Raw genomic sequence first — 19,385 nt, 5'->3', positions numbered from 1 at the left:
ACTAAGCAGGCTAGACTGGCCGTGACCTCACAATCCTACACTCACCTTACAGACGTAGCACATGCTTGGCTTACTTTTTATTAAGAAAAACACTTAGCAGGGTTAGCAAGTGGGGTGGCTCAACATGTAAACGCAGTTGCTTCCAAGCTTGACCCTCTGAATTTAATTCCCAGAACTAAAATTTTGGAAGAAAAAAAATTCCTAGGCTCTAAAAGTACTCTATTGTAAGCAAGCTAACAACCCATGGATGTGCATAAGCATGTACACACACACACACACACACCCACACAAATAAAAAATGTAACTTACTTGAAAAAAAAAACATGAGAACTATTTTCTCTTAAAGAGGACTCACTCAGATCTGGTTCCTAGTGCAAACACTGCCTATAACTCTAGGTTCTGGGGATCCAACACCCTCTTCTGGCCTCCACACGCTCCAGGCATGAATGTAATACACTTACATACATTTTTTTTGTTTATTTATTTATTTAAGATTTCTGCCTTCTCCCCGCCACCACCTCCCATTTCCCTCCCCCTCCCCCATCAAGTCCCCCTCCCTCATCATCCCTAAGAGTAATCCGGGTTCCCTGCCCTGTGGGAAGTCCAAGGACCACCCACCTCCATCCAGGTCTAGTAAGGTGAGCATCCAAACTGCCTAGGCTCCCACAAAGCCAGTACGTGCAGTAGGATCAAAAACCCATTGCCATTGTTCTTGAGTTCTCAGTAGTCCTCATTGTCCATTATGTTCAGCAAGTCCGGTTTTGTCCCATGCTTTTTCAGACCCAGGCCAGCTGGCCTTGGTGAGTTCCTGATAGAACATCCCCATTGTCTCAGTGTGTGGGTGCACCCCTCGCGGTCCTAAGTTCCTTGCTCGTGCTCTGTCTCCTGCTCATGATTTGGACCTTGAGATTTCAGTCCGGTGCTCCAATGTGGGTCTTTGTCTCTGTCTCCTTTCATCGCCTAAATGTTTTTCTTAGGGTTCACCTTCTTAATTAGCTTCTCTAGGACCACGCATAATAGGCTCAACGTCCCCTATTCATGGCTAGAAACCAAATATGAGTGAGTACATCCCATGTTCCTCTTTTCTCCGCTTCTGTCCCTGTGACCAGACTACTTAGCTTTTCATTCCTAAATTCACCCAGTCATTAAAGATCTGTTGAGAATTAAAAAAATATATATATATATATACACACACACACACTTACATACATTCAGGCAACACACACACACATTCACACATGCACCCACACATATAAACAAATCTTTAAAAAACAGAAAAGGATACTTAAACGCCACACCCAACCATAGAGACTTATGAATTGCTGCTCCAATCACAATAGCAATAAAATTATAACAGCCTAGACATCCACCAACAGACACATAATGAAATTTTACATATTTACTATAGAATATCACTAGCTATAAAAAAAATCAAATTTGCAGGAAAATGGATGGCCCTGGAAAGTATAATGTTAAGGGAAGTGATCCAGACTCAGAAAGAAGAAAGCCACATGCTCACCCTCATTGTGTATCGTAGTCTATGTGAGAATACAGTATAACATTTAGAAAGGAGACCAAGAGAGGCTATGGTGGGGTGATGAGGAGGGTACAATGCAGGCAAAAGAATGTCTCAAAAAAGGATGTAATGCTAATTAAATTCTAATTTCAACTCCATAAGATTTTTCTTCTTTTTGATGCATGTATTCAACTTTCTGTGTAGTGAAGCAGCAACAATTATGTTTGCATCCAAAAGAATAGATCTGACAGTCCTCTGGGGCAGTGTTAGGAGAGCTGGGCAAATACTTTTTAGTTTCATTGAACATTAGTACAACAGACATTTGAGACATTTATCACAAATTAAATACTACTATATAAACAGCACATGATGGTAATATAGAGATAAATTTATCATGTCCTTAACTTTGCCTCAGAATAATCTGGCAATGTAACAAGGCAATTATTATTTAAACATTATTTTCAAATAACAAAATTAAGATCTTGAACATTCTCATTACATGCTCAATGTCCTGTATTGATCATGTATTCTGGGTGATACATATAGATTCTTCAACTCTTTTCATCATTTCTATGACTATTTTGTGTAACCTGATCTCTCCCAGTCTGAAATTCTCTAAGAGTGACTGAGCTTGTAGAGGTGCTGTGTTTGATTATGCATGACAGATCACCTTAGGTAAAATTATTTTCTAAATATATCTGCATAATATTGCCAAGAAAATTCCCATTTACATTTTGAATAGTCAAGAATGAAGTTTTGTGCTGAAAAAAGGTTGAGCAGGTAAAGGCCCATGTGATTTAAGACTGCTGGCCTAAGCTCAAGCCCAAGCCCCTGAAACACACGTAAAGGTAAAAGGAAAGAAGAAAGCCCACAAAGTTATCCTCTGACCGCTACACATATGCCCTGTCATTCATGCAAGCAAACATGCATGCACACAAAACCAAAATAATTTTAAAAATAAGAATGAAATTGCTGATAATTAGAAAAACTCTCTCAAATCCCTAAAGAAAGACACCATAAAGAGATGTATAACATGCAAGCAAACATTATGTGCACACACAAAATCAAAATAATTTTAAAAATAAGAATGAAATTGCTGATAATTAGAAAAATCCCCCCAAATCCCTAAAGAAAAAGACACCAAAAAGAGATGTATAACATACAGGTTTATTAAATTATAAATCTGCCATCCTCTTGCTCACATCAACTTAACAAAACCACAGGATTATCTATCAATTCCTCAAATCTTTCTACCAAATCCATAATGATTACTAAAGGCCAAAATAAATGCATGTAATAAACCCTGCTTCTTGCCTTTTCATTAGACTCTAAACTGTGGTATAAAGACGGGCTCTCTGCTTCTGACTGGCTCATGATAAAGGGCACTGGCTGGCCATGAGCATGAGGCCTGATGAGGTCCTGGGACACAGAAGCAGCTTTTTTTTTTTTTTTTTGACGTTATCAAACAGAGAACAGGCAATTTATTTTGAGCCAGAAAAATAAAATATAATCTTGGGCCATCTGGTTCTGTAACACTCTATATTTGTTTAGAAAGGTCACTATTGTCAAGTTATTGAATGTTATCTCTGGAATTGACAGGAAGAGGAAAGGTTTTGAAAGAAAGCCAGGAATATAAAGCACCAGATATTAATGTGTAAAATTGTAAAATAGTATTTAAAAGGTTGGTTGGTCTTCAGTGATAAACAGACCACAGTTCAAATCCAAGCTTCACCACCTTTAAATGACCTGAGGCATGTTATCAGATTTCTTAATTCAATGTTCCCACCTATAATGTCTAAATAACAGTACCCTGGTGGGCGGATACAAACACACACACACCCCAGAGAAAGAGAGAATATAGATACATGTATGCATGTGATTGCCTGTTACCATTTAAATTATAATAATTACTAATTTCAATATAATTCTGATATCTTTTCCTTAGCTTTGTATGGCATTAAATATTATATTTATCTACTTATTATGCATGTATGCCCACTTCCTTGTTATTTTTTTTATTATTGATTTGACCCACCCCACAGTCATCTAAGAAAGTCTTGATTGTGGAATTGACTCAATCAAACTGACCAGTAGGCATGTCTCTAGTGACTGTCTTAATTTAACTAATAGAGGAAGTCCAGCTCACTGTGGGTGGGACCATCCCCAGACAGGTCCTGAACAGTAATGAGCCAATCAGCAAGCAGCACTCCTCCACGATTTCAGCTTTAAGTTCCCAGCTTGAGTCCCTGCTCAGACTTCCTTCGTGGATGAACTATGTTCTAAAAGTGTGGGCCAAATAAATCCTTTCCTCCCCTTAACTGCTTTAAGCTGGAGTGCTTTATCAGAGAAATCGGATAAAACTAGAACACTATGCTCGTGTAGGGAGGTCAGGGGACAACATGCAGAAGTCTGTTCTCTCCTTCTAGGACATGGGTTCCAAGTATCAAGTTTAGGGTCTGGTTGGCAGCAAGCACCCTTACCTACAGAGTCCGCTTGTCAACCTGACATGTCGAACATTAAAAATTTTTATTACTGCTATGAACATTTCTCCAGAGAGCAAAATAGAATTCAAATATAGAATCACAGTTTATGCTTACATACCAATTACATGGTTTTGGAGTCTATACATGATAAAAAATAAATAAACTTTTTTTTAAAAGGAAGAAGGAAAAGAGAAAATCAACTCTATGAAAACTTCAACAACAATCTTCCTGTTGGCAAAAAGTAATGTTTTTACTTCAACAGACCAGAGTACGAGCCAATTTATAGATCTCAAGGGTGGATAAATACTTTCATTTCACTTTAATAGGCAGGATCCCCACACAACTGTTTCCCCAGTAGCAAAGCAAGCTGAGAGAAGACTGGAGTTGGGCTAGGAAAGGCTTCCTCTTTCCCTCCTCTCAATGGTGAGATGGCTGCTACACTTCTCCCCAGGAGCTGCTGGGTTATCTAATTCCTCCATAATACTGTCCAGGGAGATCTGAGAATTATTACAAACAAATTTCAAACCCTGGCACCTAATGGCTAATAACAAATACCTAAGACACATACACTAGATTAGATAAATGAATCAAAGAAACACATATACCTAAATAGAAAGAGGAAGAGTGGTTATCAACCTTCATCTACCCAGCATGCTACGTGAGCTCATACCCACCACTTCCTCTCAAACCACACTGACTGAAATTCAAAGTCTATAGTCTTTTTCAGTTTGCATCTCATTTCTGATCCCAGATGCTCACATGTATGTTCAGGCAGAAGAGTAGTATTTGTTCCTAAACCTTGGGAATCTTGCTCTATTAATTCTTACCTTCTCTGTACAGATTCAAGAAACAAAGCATACAACTAGACCTATAAGCACATCTTTCTGGCCCTTGGTCCCAATCAAAACAGTTAATTCATACTTTAAAATGCTAGTGGGAATGTATGTTTCATTTTTGTAAGATTGTTTCTGATTTTTCTACGTAATATTCAAATTTGGAGAGGGAATATCAGAGCCAATCCCTTGTCAAGGACAAATCATGACAGTGCAGCTGCAGCTGCCATTTGAAAGCCCCTTTCCCTTCAACATTCCTGAAGAACACTGATTTCACAAAATGTCCATACTAGACTGGGGATAGAGCTCTGCGGTAGAACACCTTAGCACATGCAAGACACTCAATTCAGTTCTCAGCATCAATCAAACAAAAAACTTTCCCCAAACACAAATTCACAATAGTAATGAAGCCTTTGAAATAGATGTCAAAATAATAAGTATCACTATCTCCAGGTCACAGGTCAGGTTTCACTCAGAAAGAATAAGAAATGCATCTCAAAGCAGATCAGCCAACAAGAGGCAGAGTCGTGACTACAGATGTGCCTCCCAATGCACCTTCCCTCTCTTAATTCTCTTCCAAACATACAACATTACAGTTCAATCCTTAAGATAGTCAAAAACAAGCCAGAAACCTATCATACTAGAGAGCCAATCAATGTAAAGGCCTGAAAATCTTTAAGTGGCCAAACTTAAATATTCACTACTACATGATTACAATCCTGACCTTCAATGTAAAAATCATAAATACCACCTATAAGCTGAACTAATTAAATAGTTAGAAAAGCTTATAACATATAGAACAGTAGGTGGTAGCAAGTCTACCAAAATTTTACAGCAAATATTTGAGAACATAATCAAAGTCTGACAAAGAAACCCATGAAGAAACAGGTTCACAGGAAGACACAGTTAAATGACATGGAGATTACCAGGTTCAGAGGGCACTGCAGCAGTGGCACCCTGAGTGGAGCCTCACAGATGGGGCATCTATGGAATACTTGGAAACAGAAGCAGAAAACAGGTTCCAGTGATGCAAATCACCATTAACGAAGCTAAAGGCATAGACAAAACAGCAGCTCTCTCTTGCCTACTGTCTTCAGGTACCGTCTCATAGATTCTGTAACAGGACCACAGCTGTTAAGCTAAGAAGAATCCACATGTTCAGTCTTACACATTCATTCTAGTATGTTTAGAATGCCCAGCTCCAATATTCTACCGTTGGATCAGGAAAACAACAAAATATTTTCAAAACCTTTAGGGAGCCACTTCTGCGTTCCTTAGAAGGGAAAGGACTGCTGGTCTGCGGCATGAGGATGAGGATCTGAGTAACGGCTGAGCGGCCATTATCAGAACATCAGGAAAGAATGACGTTGATGAGGACCTGGGCAGACTGAAGCTGTTTTACAGGACATAAAATTATGCAATCACCATGTCATATTTTTAAAATCTATTGAGAAATATCTGACAAACTGCTGATCTATGAGCCAATGTGTTCCATGAGTAGCTTTTCTCTTCAACAATTATTTGAGCATTTATTTAACATGGAATTCACATATTAACATTGCTGTAAACATGTGCTGAAGCCTTTACAGGAGAGGAGGCAGTCTAAAGCAAGATGCATGTGATCCCTACCTCCACTGTAGAGTACTGATACAACAAACCCAAAGAACTAAGTTTTCTCCATGTGCTCCTGCTGGGAAAGAGCCTAAAGCCCTGCACCCAAAGAGGCTTCAAAGAAAGAGATTCATAATTTTGACACAGTAACTAACATGCATATTTCCTAAATGTGGTTTTGTCTTTTCCAAAAACTGAGAGTGTTTCAGGAAAAACAGAGAAATAAAAGATTCTCCAGGATTGACCAAACTGTACTACATTCCATTTCCCTACAAATTTTTGTTTCCTAATTTGTCCTTTTTTTTCAATTTTTTAAAGATTTACTTATTTATTATGCATACGATGTTCTGCCTGCATATGTCCCTGCAGGCCAAAAGTTGGCACCAGATCTTATTACAGGTGGTTGTGAGCCACCATGTGGTTGCTGGGAATTTAACTCAGGACCTCTGGAAGAATAATCAGTGCTCTTAACCGCTAAGCCATTTCTCCAGCACCTCCTAATTTGTCTTAATTAGGGTGGAAGGCATGGGATATATGATTCAGCAGTTAAAAGCACATACTACTCTTAAACCAGACCTGAATTTGAGTCCAAGCACTCATTGTATCACAGTGACCTATTAACTACAGTTCAAGGGGATCTAGCGCCCTCTTCTGGCATTCACAGGTAGCTGCATTCATCTGCACATACCAAACATAATTTAAGATTTTTTTTATTACAGGGAAATTCTTTATTACATTTATAAATCGAATGTCCTATATGCCTACTATCTTAGTTTATGAGAATACATCTGAGCTATATAATATCTCCAATTCCAAATCCTCCTTTACTGTGTCCAAGACTTTCAGGTATTCTTTTACATGCCTATGTTGTTTCTTTTACTATTTTTTCTTTTATTTATTTTCGTAGTGGTCCCCCTGAGGATCACAATTAGTAATTTTCCCAAATTATTCCTGTCTGGGTTGAAACAAATTTAAACTATTACTAAGACAATTTTATAATTTTGCATAGTTAGCTGTAGTTTAGAGAAAAATAGAAGGAAAATTATATTTCATGTATTTTTATACCTGTCTTTCATAAATCTAGTGTCACTTTTACAATGCCCTTTATTTCACGTGACATCTTGTGACCTGTCATTTGAATCATTGGGTCTCCCCTTACAATTACTTAGAGAGGTCTCTTTAGTGACATTCTTCTAGTTTTGCTTATTTGGAAATGTCTTCTAGCTTTTAGAGTTTGGCTAACCACAAAACTCCTGGATGACAGTCATTTCCATTCAATGCAGCAAATGTCTTCTCACCTAAGCACTGTAAATCAGCTGATAATTACTGAGGACCCCACATGAGGGAAGTCATGTTTCCCTCCTGCTTTCAAGACTTTGCTGCCTCTCACTTCCATAAGAGTAAATGTGCATCGAGATACGGTAGCTTGGTAACTGTTCCATTCAGATTATGCTGAATTCTTTGAATATATAAATCAATATAGTTTAACTTGCTTTGGAAATTTTCTGTAATTATCCTTTTATTCTTGCCTTTCTCTTCTGGAGCTCTGTTTATGCACATGTTGGTACATGCAATGGTGTCTCTTGAGTTCCTTGTTTTCTGCTTGGGGGTTGGTTTCTCCTCACACTAGGTGGTCTCTATGGGCGTATCTCCATGTTGGCTGCTTCCCCTGCCAGCTCATGTATGCTGCTGAGTCCCTCTAATAATATGTTTGTTTGTTTTTTTTTTTAAACGCCAGAATACCTGTGTGGCTATTTTAAAAATCTGTATCGTTCTATTCTCTCTCATTTTTCTTTCATTTAGTCCTTTAGACATGTTTCACTAAGTTCTTTGAGGTTCACAGTTATAACAGCTAACTTTATAAATCTTTTACTATGCCAGAGCCGGGCACAGTAAAGCACACCTACAATTCTAGCACTCCAGAGGCAGAAGTAGAGTGATGGCCGTAAGTTCCAGTCCAGCCTGATCTAACCAGTAAGATCCAAGTCAGCTAAGGATACATAGGAAGACCCTGTCTAAAGAAATTAAAATCAATTAACTAAAATAAATATGGACTGGCAAAGAATAGTTTTCTGTTGGCGGTGTTTGTTCAGTTGTTTCCTTTTGACCTGTATATGTGTTATGTCCTGTAACAAGGTTATAACTGAGGAGCCAGAAAACACCAACCCGACCAATGCAGAATGGTGCGACAAACCAGAATCACTGGATACCACGATGCCACCTTCATCTGCATGGCACAAGTGCATGGGTAGAAACTGCAGCGAAAGGGTTCACCCCATCCACATGGGACTCCTCCCCTGAACCTAATTACCACAGGCAAACAGTTCTTTGATTACTGCAGTGCCTGCTGCTCCAGCAGGTACACTAAACTTTTTACTTCGTGTCTAAAGGGTGAATTCTTTCACCAACCTGACAAATTCCCTGACATATCTTCTATTTCTTTGAAGTTTAAAGATTTTGTATGAAACTGAACATTTTATATAGCATATTTCAATGCCCTGATGTATGAATTATTTCATTATCCTCCCAATGTATCTGGAATTTTTTTCAAATTTGCTAACTTAGCACTTACATAGATTCTACTACATAAGAACGGCTATCAACTTTTCTGCTAACTTTTCTTTTAAAATTCCACAGTTTAATTTGTAAGCAAGGCTTACTAGTGGTCACACTTGTGTAAATACAATACCGTGTTCAACGACTGTTCAGATGACTTCCTCGGGTGCCCTGGTTACGTCTGTTCTATCCTTTGCCAAAGGCATCTTTATGAGGTGCCAACTCCAACTTTGAAGGGCTTGTAAAGGAGCCCTTGCTTTCACTCTGTAATGACACAGAGCCTCAAGATTGCACAGAGGTGAGATTTTTCAGATCGTTCCTAGGCAAGTATCACAGCCTTAAGTATTAGGCAGACTTGGATATCTAGGCACACACAGAGCTTTCTAATGTTCTATGATTGGCTAGTTCTCCAGGACTTCCTTTAAAATTCTTAACCAGGCTCTGGTTTGTACCAAATCAAGTTATAGCCTTAAGCAGTAGAGATCTTGCCAAGGGTTGGCTATTGTCTCTGTAATAGCCTGGAAAATGAGCTTTTTCTTTCTCCAAACACAGTTCAAGTCAACCAACTAGCGTTCTCTAAGAACAGTTTTCCCAGGGAGCTGCAAGTTCAGACAAAATACTATGCTCTCGGGACGAAGATTATTTTTAATGGAGTTACAAATTCATATTCATTCATATTCTCTCCTTCCCCCTCATTCAAACCCACTCAGTTGCCAGGTCTTAGCTATACCACTAGGGTGGTGCAGAGGGGAGATGGGAATATCATTCAGTTCCACAGACCTCATTGTCTTTCAAAGGTTCCCTCATTTTTTTTTCATTTTCTCTTTTTTTCCAGTGCATCCTCCAGCTATGAAAAATATCAGAATCCTAAAGGTAGCTTGATTTTCATTATTTTACTCATATTTTTGTCATTTTCATTATCCATAGTTCTGGATGTCAACTATGCTCTAATTCTAAAGCTACCTTCTAGTTTTGGGAAATCTGGCTGTAAATTTTAGAACACTGATTCTAATCTATAGAAAAAATTATGGGGAAAATTTCATTGTAGCGTTAAAAAAAATAGAAACATTGTCCTCCAAGGGAGTAAAAATAGGACTATGTGTAAAGCCTTACCACACTGTATGTGATTTTTTTCTATTAAAATAAATGTTATTTGAGGTCTTTGATCATTAACAGCATTCCGAATCCTTTCTATAAAGTAGAAAAAACTCAGAGAAAGAAAAGCTGCTCCATCTTATCTTACTTGGCAAATCCAATTCAACTGTGACAGACAGAAAGAAATTTAAAAATACAAAAGAAAAAAGAAACAAAAAGCACAGAAATCTGGAGTGAGAAATTTAAAAAAGAGAGAGAAAGAAGACACCCTTAAGCCTGTTCGTGGGCAGCTATCCCTCCCAAGACTCCTCTAAAGAGACTCAATACAGAATACTTCAGATTCACATGACTTTAGTTAAATCTGTGGCTTGAAGAAAAAAAAAGAACTTCTGGAGAATAATTATTTATCACTACATTTCTATTTAACATCACACTTATATAAGCCACGTGAAGATCACAACTATCCAAGGAGGCCAAAGAAAATCAACGCCTGCACAAGAATGATGCTGGGCATTTTTTCTGTTGTACAACTAACGACACCAAGACTAACTGGCTCAGGATGACTCTCGTATATTTCACAGTTCCCATATTGGGGCAGAGTGGCCTCTCCAGAGATCTTATGACTGCTTTCTACCTGCAGGTGACACAGGCCAATCAAGAGACTAGGCTAGCTAGGCTTCGCTCTCCAGATCCTTAACAAGCCTATCTCTTTTCATTTGGTCAGTTTTCTACGTGGTCTTTCTAGAAGGCTAATGAAATTTGTTATAAGACTCAGTTTCCTAAAAACACAAACACTGGAGCTGCCAGGCCCTCCTAAAGATCACATATAGACCCAGAGCAGCTTTTAATTCTATGTTGTGTTTGTGAAATATTCTTGTGCATATTTGTTAAAGCTCAAATGAAAAAGAAGAGGACTTTGCAAGAGCTCTGAATACTATCAATGTAACCAATTACTGCAACAGTAAGGCAAATGTTCACATGAGCAAAATGGAATCAAATATAAGAAACGCAGGAAATAGCAAAGCTGAATGAAGATCAGAAATTATAGTCAGAGGCTATGTTCTGTTCCTTCTCACAGGGAGGGTCAATGTAGGTTCAGCTAGAAGCGTAATTCTAAGTGAGTTCATAAATCACTCAAAAGCTGAACAACCTTGGCCAAGTCAATTAATCTTTCCACATATCAGCTCTTCATTTATTCACTAAGCAAAATCATATTGCTGTATTTTACAGGAATGTGATATAAACAAGAAAATGTTTTAAAAGCCACAAACTTTATACAAATATGAGATAGTATTATTTACCTGAGAACATGCTAATTTCAATATATATAGACAGATTCTATTCTAACAATAAATTATAATTATTTCATGCCAAATATGTTATTGGCTAAAATTACACCAAATTTTACTACAGATAATCAAGAACACTATAATTTCCTGTCCAACTATATATCAACAAGTGATATATATATATATCATATATATATATATCACTAATATAGTCATCAACAATCTTTAAAATACACCTTATATTTGTCCACAACTAAGCAAATAAAGGTAAGATTATGTGACTTAAATGCAAGATCTTCCAAAAAATTTTACCCATATTTGTGTTCTTTTTTCATAACTATATTTTCACATGCATTTACTAAAACTGTAATCACAATGTTGTGGTCTGAATGTGTAATGGTCCCCATAGGCTCTTGTTTGAATTTTTGATCCTCAGCTGAAAATGATGTTCAGGGAAGTGTGGCCAAGAGGTGGAGCCTCTGGTTGAAGTGGAAATGGACTTAAAGGACACACTTGAGGGAGGTTCACTCTCAGCTTCCTGGGTGTGGACTTAATGTGACTAACCAGCCTAATGCTCCTGCCACCACGCATTCCAACCCTGAGTCAATGATGGACCACATCCCTCTGGACTGTAAGCTAAAATAAACCCTTTCTCCTTAAATGACTCAAGGTCATCAGTGCAACAGAAGAGTAGCTAGACAGAAATTACAAGTGGGGCTGCTGTCCTGTTAAACTTCGCCAGGTGGGTCTTAGGCTCTAGGCATGGTTTGTGGGGGAAATGTAGAAGAGTTTGGGACTCTGGGGGGAAAAGCCCTAAAATGCCATAAGCAGAGCCTAAGTGGGCCATTCCAGTGGGAGGTCTGAAGACAAGAAAGCTAACAAAAATGCTAACTGTGAAGGCCTGGCTCATAAAGTTTCAGAGGGGAACAAGGACACTATTGGGATCTAGGCCAATGGCTAATTGGGTTATATTCTATCAGTGAATACTGGCTGCAATCGGCCTGTGTCTTAAGAACCTGAGTGAAGCTGAATTTAAAAGTAATGGCCTAATTTGTGTGACAGAGAAATTTTCAAGTTACAATACTGAGGCTGTGTTACAGTTATTGCTCACTGCTCTCACTCAAATGTATAGTCAAAGAGAGCAACAAAGAGAACAAAAAATTTTTTTAATGACAGCATCTGTAACTCTTTAAAAATATTAGCATTATTAGAGAAACCCTCCCTGCTCAGCTCTGGGAAGATAAGACCTTGAAGGCAAGACACACCCAGGAAAGGCTCAGCTTCTAAGGAACACACAGAAACTCAGAGCGCCACAGGGCAACCTGTTTCTGAAAAGCAAGAGAAAAAAGAAACTACAGCAGGGAGCAATAGATATTCGTTACTACAATGTGTCACCTTTCTCTTCTATAATACGGCTTCACATCGGAAAGTATCCTTCTTTCTTTTAAACGCCTAACTTTGTTGGGTGTTGTGGCAAAGGCCGGTAAACTTAGCACTTGAGAGGCTGAGGCACAAAAACTGAAAATTTTAGTGCAACTTAAGCTACAGAGTGAGTGTTCCATGCCAGTCAGGGCTACACAATGTGACCCTGATTCACATAAAATAAGATAAATAATGTCAACAAACACACATACAACTAATTTTTATCCCACATGGTTTTATAAGTCACAACAGCCACGTTATGAGAACACCAACTGGGAAAAACAATAAACTTCCACATTTACATGCTAAGAAGTCATGAGAACAAAACCACAAAAGAGCAGAGCAAAATTTGTGCTCCTGTAGGTATGTGTCCTTGACGTTAAATCAAGGGCCTTCTGCACACGGTCTAGCACGGGGTCTCTAGATACAACTTATTTTAACCAGTTTTAATGGCATTCTGGCTTGCAAGTATTAATCGCTGGTAAAGAAGTGCTACATGAGTGACTACATAAGGAAGCCATCTTGAAATTTAAGAGGGGAAAGAAAAAAGAAAAAAACTGCCTAAAAGACTACAGGTATAAAGGGAAAAGTAAAATCAATGAAAGAAATACTGTCTTAGTATATTTGGTACTATTACAGACTATTACAAACTGGGTGATTATAAATAATTATTTCTGGCCTGTGAATGGCTTAAAGACAAAAGGCTGACAATCCCTGGGATCCACCTGGTGGACCAGAGAGCTGACTCCCACTCCTGCAGGTTGGCAACTCACCTGAACATCTGCATTATGATCTATGCATATGTATGCACACACTCCAACACACACACTAAATCCACTGACAAATTATTGTAATTTGAAAAAAAATTACTTCTGATGGTTCTGGGAACAAGAAAATCCAAGGTGAAGAGGGATGAATACGAAATGTTCCCCACAGACTCAAGCCCTCTTCCCGAGACATCCCAAAAGCAGAAAGCAGAAAGGCTGGCCTGTAAGAAGCAACACGGTAGGGTTCAAACTCATTTTTATTTTAACACATTCTCATAACTGTCCCATTTCTGAAGTGACATAAACATTGGGTCTGCTGTCAATCACGGCTCAACATTGGGAGAGCCATTCAAATGACAGTAGATGTGGTACACTTTCTAAAGTCACTTGTCAGTTGTCAGAAATACAAGTTCATGACATTACTTTTCAAGTGATGTGCAAATTTTTAATTAAAAAGATTGATCACACTTAGTATCAAACAACCAGCAAAGAAACACAACATTAAAGTATAATTATTGGTAGTAAAGAGTGACATGTTTGCTAAAGTTATTTTTCAATTGATTAAAATATTCCTAAACCACTTACCTTTATGAACTAATTCTATTCTAAAGAATTCTTATTAAAGAAACAATTAGATGCACAAACTTGGTGTGTAATTAATAATTAGTACCAAAATATGTAGGATATCATCTATATGTGTAGAGGATTGCTTCAATAAACTGATATATTCATACAAAGTCAAAAACAATAAAAAAATTTGCTTCACTCTCATGGAAATATAGTCAAGATGAGTGTTTAAAAAATTGTGGACAAAAGATACAGACAGGTGTAAAAAAATCCTTCTTTATAGCCCAGAACTGATATATACATAAGGATATAATACTCAAGAAAACTCAAAATGTTGATGATAATGTTATCAATTCAGTTCTAAGACTAAAGACTTGATAATGCCAATGTACAATTTCTAAGACATATTAGATCAGCATTCTAGCTTTCATGTAATAGATAATTTAATACCCTTTTAATTTCTTAGGGGATTTTACAATCAGATATATGTTTACAAAACACACATACAAAAGCATTCAAAGGCAGAAAGCAGAAACACAAATTAGAAGAGAATCTTCCTTTAGAAATATCTAAAGATCAACAACTGTGTCAATCAATTCAAGGCATATATAGTGGTACTCTCCCTTACCTGGCAATTGGGTAACAAAACCACCAGAGTTAACATAGTATGGGCTTAAAGCACAAATGTTACATTTGAGTTTTACTTTGTCATGTGCTTAACTCAATAAATTAACATCTTAATATAGTATTTATATTTAGCAAATTTACCTAACATTTTCTAAGACCAATCTTCAACTTAAAAATGACACGATGAACAGGACTGTACCTTGTTCTTGAGGTTTACCCAGGTGTCTCACAACTGAATTCAATGAATTTCAGAAAAAAAATTTAATATCTCTGAAGTCCTAGGACAACTCATAATAATGCATGTTGGTGTTTCTGGGGCAGAAAAACAAATGTTTCAATTACAGGTAAAGACTATTAAGTCGTCTCATGTTATTCACTTCAGGTTTGACAACCAGATTAGTTTACCTAGAACTCAAGGAAATGAGATTTCCAGACCATTATCAATATGAAAAATGAACAGTAAATAATCTAAAATCTCAGGTATCCATTTCATTTGGAGAGTTAATGTGAAGATTATAGGAGTTTAACAAGGTGTGTTCCTCAGGGCCCGACACACAGTATCTGTTAGTGATCAATGTTATGAAATGTTAACTAGTTATCAACATATGATGCAAGACTATCCAAGAAAGCTTCATTCTTGACTCATATTTCATTTCTTCTATATTCTATTATTTTCAAAAAACACTTATAGTAACATGGATTTTCTCTTTTTAAGTTTTTCATAAGGATGTGTGTATGAATGTTTAGTCTGCATATATGTAATGTGTTCTACATGCATACCTGGTGCCAAGGAGACCAAGGGAGGGAGTTAGATCCTGTGGAACAGGAGTTACATACAGTTGAGAGTTGCCATATGGGTGCTGGAACTGAACTTGGGTCCTCTGTGAGAGCAGCATCTCTCCAGCCCCAAAATGAAGTTTCTTTTACGTAACAAAGGAATTTTAGTACCATAAACCAAAAGTACTCAGTTTTTAATCTTAATATATCTGTAGTGGTTTGAAAGAAAATGGTCCCCAAAGGTAGTGACCTTGTTGAAGGAAGTGTGCGGGGGCAGGATTTCGGGTCTCTTTTACCCCAAGCTTCCCTCAGTGTGACAGTCATTCAACTTCCTGCTGGCTTCTGGTCAAGACATAGCCAGCTCCATGTCTGCCTGCATGCTGCCATACTCCCTGTTATGATGATAATGGGCTGAATCTCTAAAACTATAAGCCACTACCTTAATTAAATGTTATCTTTTACTTATTTACTTTTTTCCAAGACAGGGTTTCTCTGTAGTCTTGGAGCATTCTAACTCTTGTAGACCAGACTGGCTTCGAACTCACAGAGATCCGCCCTCCTCTGCTTCCCCAGTGCTGGGATTAAAGGCCTGTGCCACCACCGCCCGGCTTAAATGTTATCTTTTTAAGAATTGCCATGGTCATGGTGTCTCTTCACAGCAATAGAAAACACTAAGACAAATCTAAGAAAATAATTTACACATCCCCATAATTTGCATATATAATTCTTAGTCATAATCACAAAAGAAATACGGCATCAAATTAGCAGCATGATTATAACGTGAACTGTAAGGCTGGCAGAGACTTAAAGAATACACATATTATTTAGTTGAATTATCCTCGGGATACGGATTTGAGTCACTGCATTATGAAGCCATGCAGTGGTGCAAACCTTTGCTAGCTCCTATCAAGAGCATTCTGTTGTCACTCTGGAGGCCCTCCCAATCATTCCATGTCCAGAACAGACTGTGGAGAAAAAAAGCGCTGAATAGTATCACCTAGGGGTGTTTGTTTAGCTTAGCGCGCTAAACTAAAAGCTCATTAAGTAGTTTGAGAAAAACAGATGTCACTGCCTTCTTAGAACATAAACTCCAGACACACATTCAATTTGTACAATGAATTGAGTCTAAACAATTCAATTACATTTCAGTCTAAATAGCTATGTTTAACTTCAATTTGTATATTTTATGATTGATTCTTATTAAATTTCATGTTTTTAAAGAATCACTGATTTTAGGATTTCTTCCTATGTTTGTAAGAAAGAAACTTCATAGATTACTACAATACAGTACGAATTAATGCATATTTGTATATCATGAAAAACCAACTTGAAACTTACATACGAAAAACTCTACAATTCTCTGATGTGAAGGAATCATTCCTAGCAATTCTACTACTATTACTGAAGATTACCATAACCTAGCGTTTTTACTCTATAAACAGACAGTAGCTCATAAAAATTACTTTGACAAACCTAAATGAGTTTAACTACCAGGGTTAGTGTTATGAAATCCAATAAACATTACAAATACCAGAAAGAATGATATACTTACTAATGTTACATTTTACTTCATTTAATATGTTAAATATATTTAATAAGGGAGTCTTATGTATTTAACATTTTTTGTATTTTTTGAACTAGTATAAAAACAAACTACCACAGGGCCCGATTTTTTTAATCATCTTTATTTCCTGTATACTGTGTAAAAATCAAGAAACAGAGAGGGGGGGGAAGGAGAGAGAGAGAGAGAACATCAAGTCTAATTCTTATTTCTAGATCCACAATGGGCAGTAAAAAAAGATATAAACCTGATCACCACTTAGACCAAAATAAAGAACAGAGAGAGATAGTTAACTACTCTTAGTTTACCGACAACCATACAGAGCTGTAAATAGCTGCAAAGCTTTGTAACTCAATTTCCCAAGTGAAAGAAACCAAGATGAATCTGCTCTACAGACCAGTTTGACTTACAAAAATCCCCATGAACATGGTTCCTGCAGAATGTCTTTAATTTGAAAGCAATCTGAAAGTTCCTGACATGATGGATAGAATATTTCAGAGCCATATCAGAGTTCACAGCCACACCATCAACATGAGAATTACATTACTCCAATTGTGTTTCTTTACCTGTCAGTCAATGCTTCCCCATTAACATCAAGGAGACAATGGCTACACCATAAACTGACCAATCAGAACAAGTTCTTACAAATACTAAACACACACACACACACGTAAATTGTGGCCTACTATGTAAATAAGCTACATTATAATTGCTGACTTCTATACAAACTTGCTTACTTTCCACCAGTTCCCCTTTCCAATAACCTCATTCATTTCGCATACAACAGAAGAGATTAACGCTACCCAAACTAAAAGAGGTTTAAATATCAGAGTAAAAGGAAAAATAGTGTAAGAAGAAACACATGTGAAAGCGTTCTCTGCTGCTTTCCTTGGGATGATGGAAGGATGCTTCCTCCACATCTTTTCATAAGGAAAAGTTTTACCAGCACATTCACTGCTTTATTTCCTTTATATTATTTCTAAAAATATACTGCAACCATTTTCACAAATTCACCTAAGTTTATATAATTATTGGATATACAATATCTATAGTCACATACTCTCAATTATGAAAATCAGTCAGTAAAATGAGTATCAGATTGATTTGATTAACAACTTTAATGGTTTGAAAAACACAAGAAAATTGTGACATTTCCTAGGAAACTATCTGAAAGAAAAACCTGGTACTTTAAATATACTTTGATAAAGTATACTCTTAAATTATAACTCCTACACATAAATGCATAGTTATGTTTCAAATCATGTTGTGAGGGCTTAGACACAAAATTATCACCATTCTTAAAACCTTATTGTAACCTTATATCAATGATAAAGTTTCGAGAAATGCACTGGGGAACTTTTAGTGCAACCTCTGGAGGACATTTACAAAAACACAGTCTGAAATGGAGGCTACAGCATCAGAGACTACAACTGTAATCCCAGCAATTCCAGTATTTGGGAGACAGAGACAAAGTTCTCCATGTCTGTCTCTCTCTGTATGTCTCTGTCTCTGATTCTGTCTAGCTTTCTCATTCTCTCTCCTCTCTCTCTCTCTCTCTCTCTCTCTCTCTCTCTCTCTCTCTCTCTCTCTCTCTCACATACACACACACACACACACACACACGGGCGGGGGGTGGCGTATAGTTTTGGTGTCTCTTTAGCTCTGAGATGATGAGAAAGTTCTTATTTCTCTTTGGTCTTGTTTCCAAATTAGCAGCCAGTACATTCATTTTCCTACAGAAACTGAAGATTTTCTTCAGTAATCAAGGCTACTTAAAGAACCCAGAACTTTCATAGATTCTATCTTATCACCACATCTTCCAATGGAAATATATAAAGGTTCATAGGACTATGAAATATACTTGAAAGGTAGCTTTTAAAGACTAATTGAACGGGTAGTATAACTCAGAGACAGGCCATGTGCTTAGGCCTGAGAGACTCTAGGTCTAATCCACATCACAGCAAAAGCAAGCATATTAGGACAGAATTAGGACAGAGAATTTGCCCAGTACGCATGAGGCCCTGGGTTCAAAAACCAGCACCATGGGGGAAATATAACTACATTCAAAACCATTAAGACACATTTAATTAGTAGATCAGTAGATCACCAACTACAAGGTGAACCATATAATTACTTGAAAATGCCACCTTCAAGTTTCATTTAAAAAAAGAAATGGCAAAATATTTTATCAACTTTAATGGACTGGCAAATGAATTTCAACAATTCAGAAAGGTAAGAACATAGCTGAATGCAAACACCGTCTCAGAGAGCATGATGAACT

The 19,385-nt window shown here is 37.3% G+C and overlaps 1 protein-coding gene across 7 annotated transcripts in view; it reads right to left on the bottom strand.

Annotated features, from left to right (window-relative positions):
* Nucleotides 1–19,385, bottom strand: part of Rfx3 (regulatory factor X3) — a 251,670-nt gene that overhangs the window by 200,583 nt on the left and 31,702 nt on the right. The window lies entirely within an intron of this gene.

This window comes from Chionomys nivalis, chromosome 8, assembly GCF_950005125.1.
Source record: "Chionomys nivalis chromosome 8, mChiNiv1.1, whole genome shotgun sequence".
Lineage (NCBI taxonomy): Eukaryota > Metazoa > Chordata > Mammalia > Rodentia > Cricetidae > Chionomys > Chionomys nivalis.
This window is presented reverse-complemented; position numbering and strand designations above follow the sequence as displayed.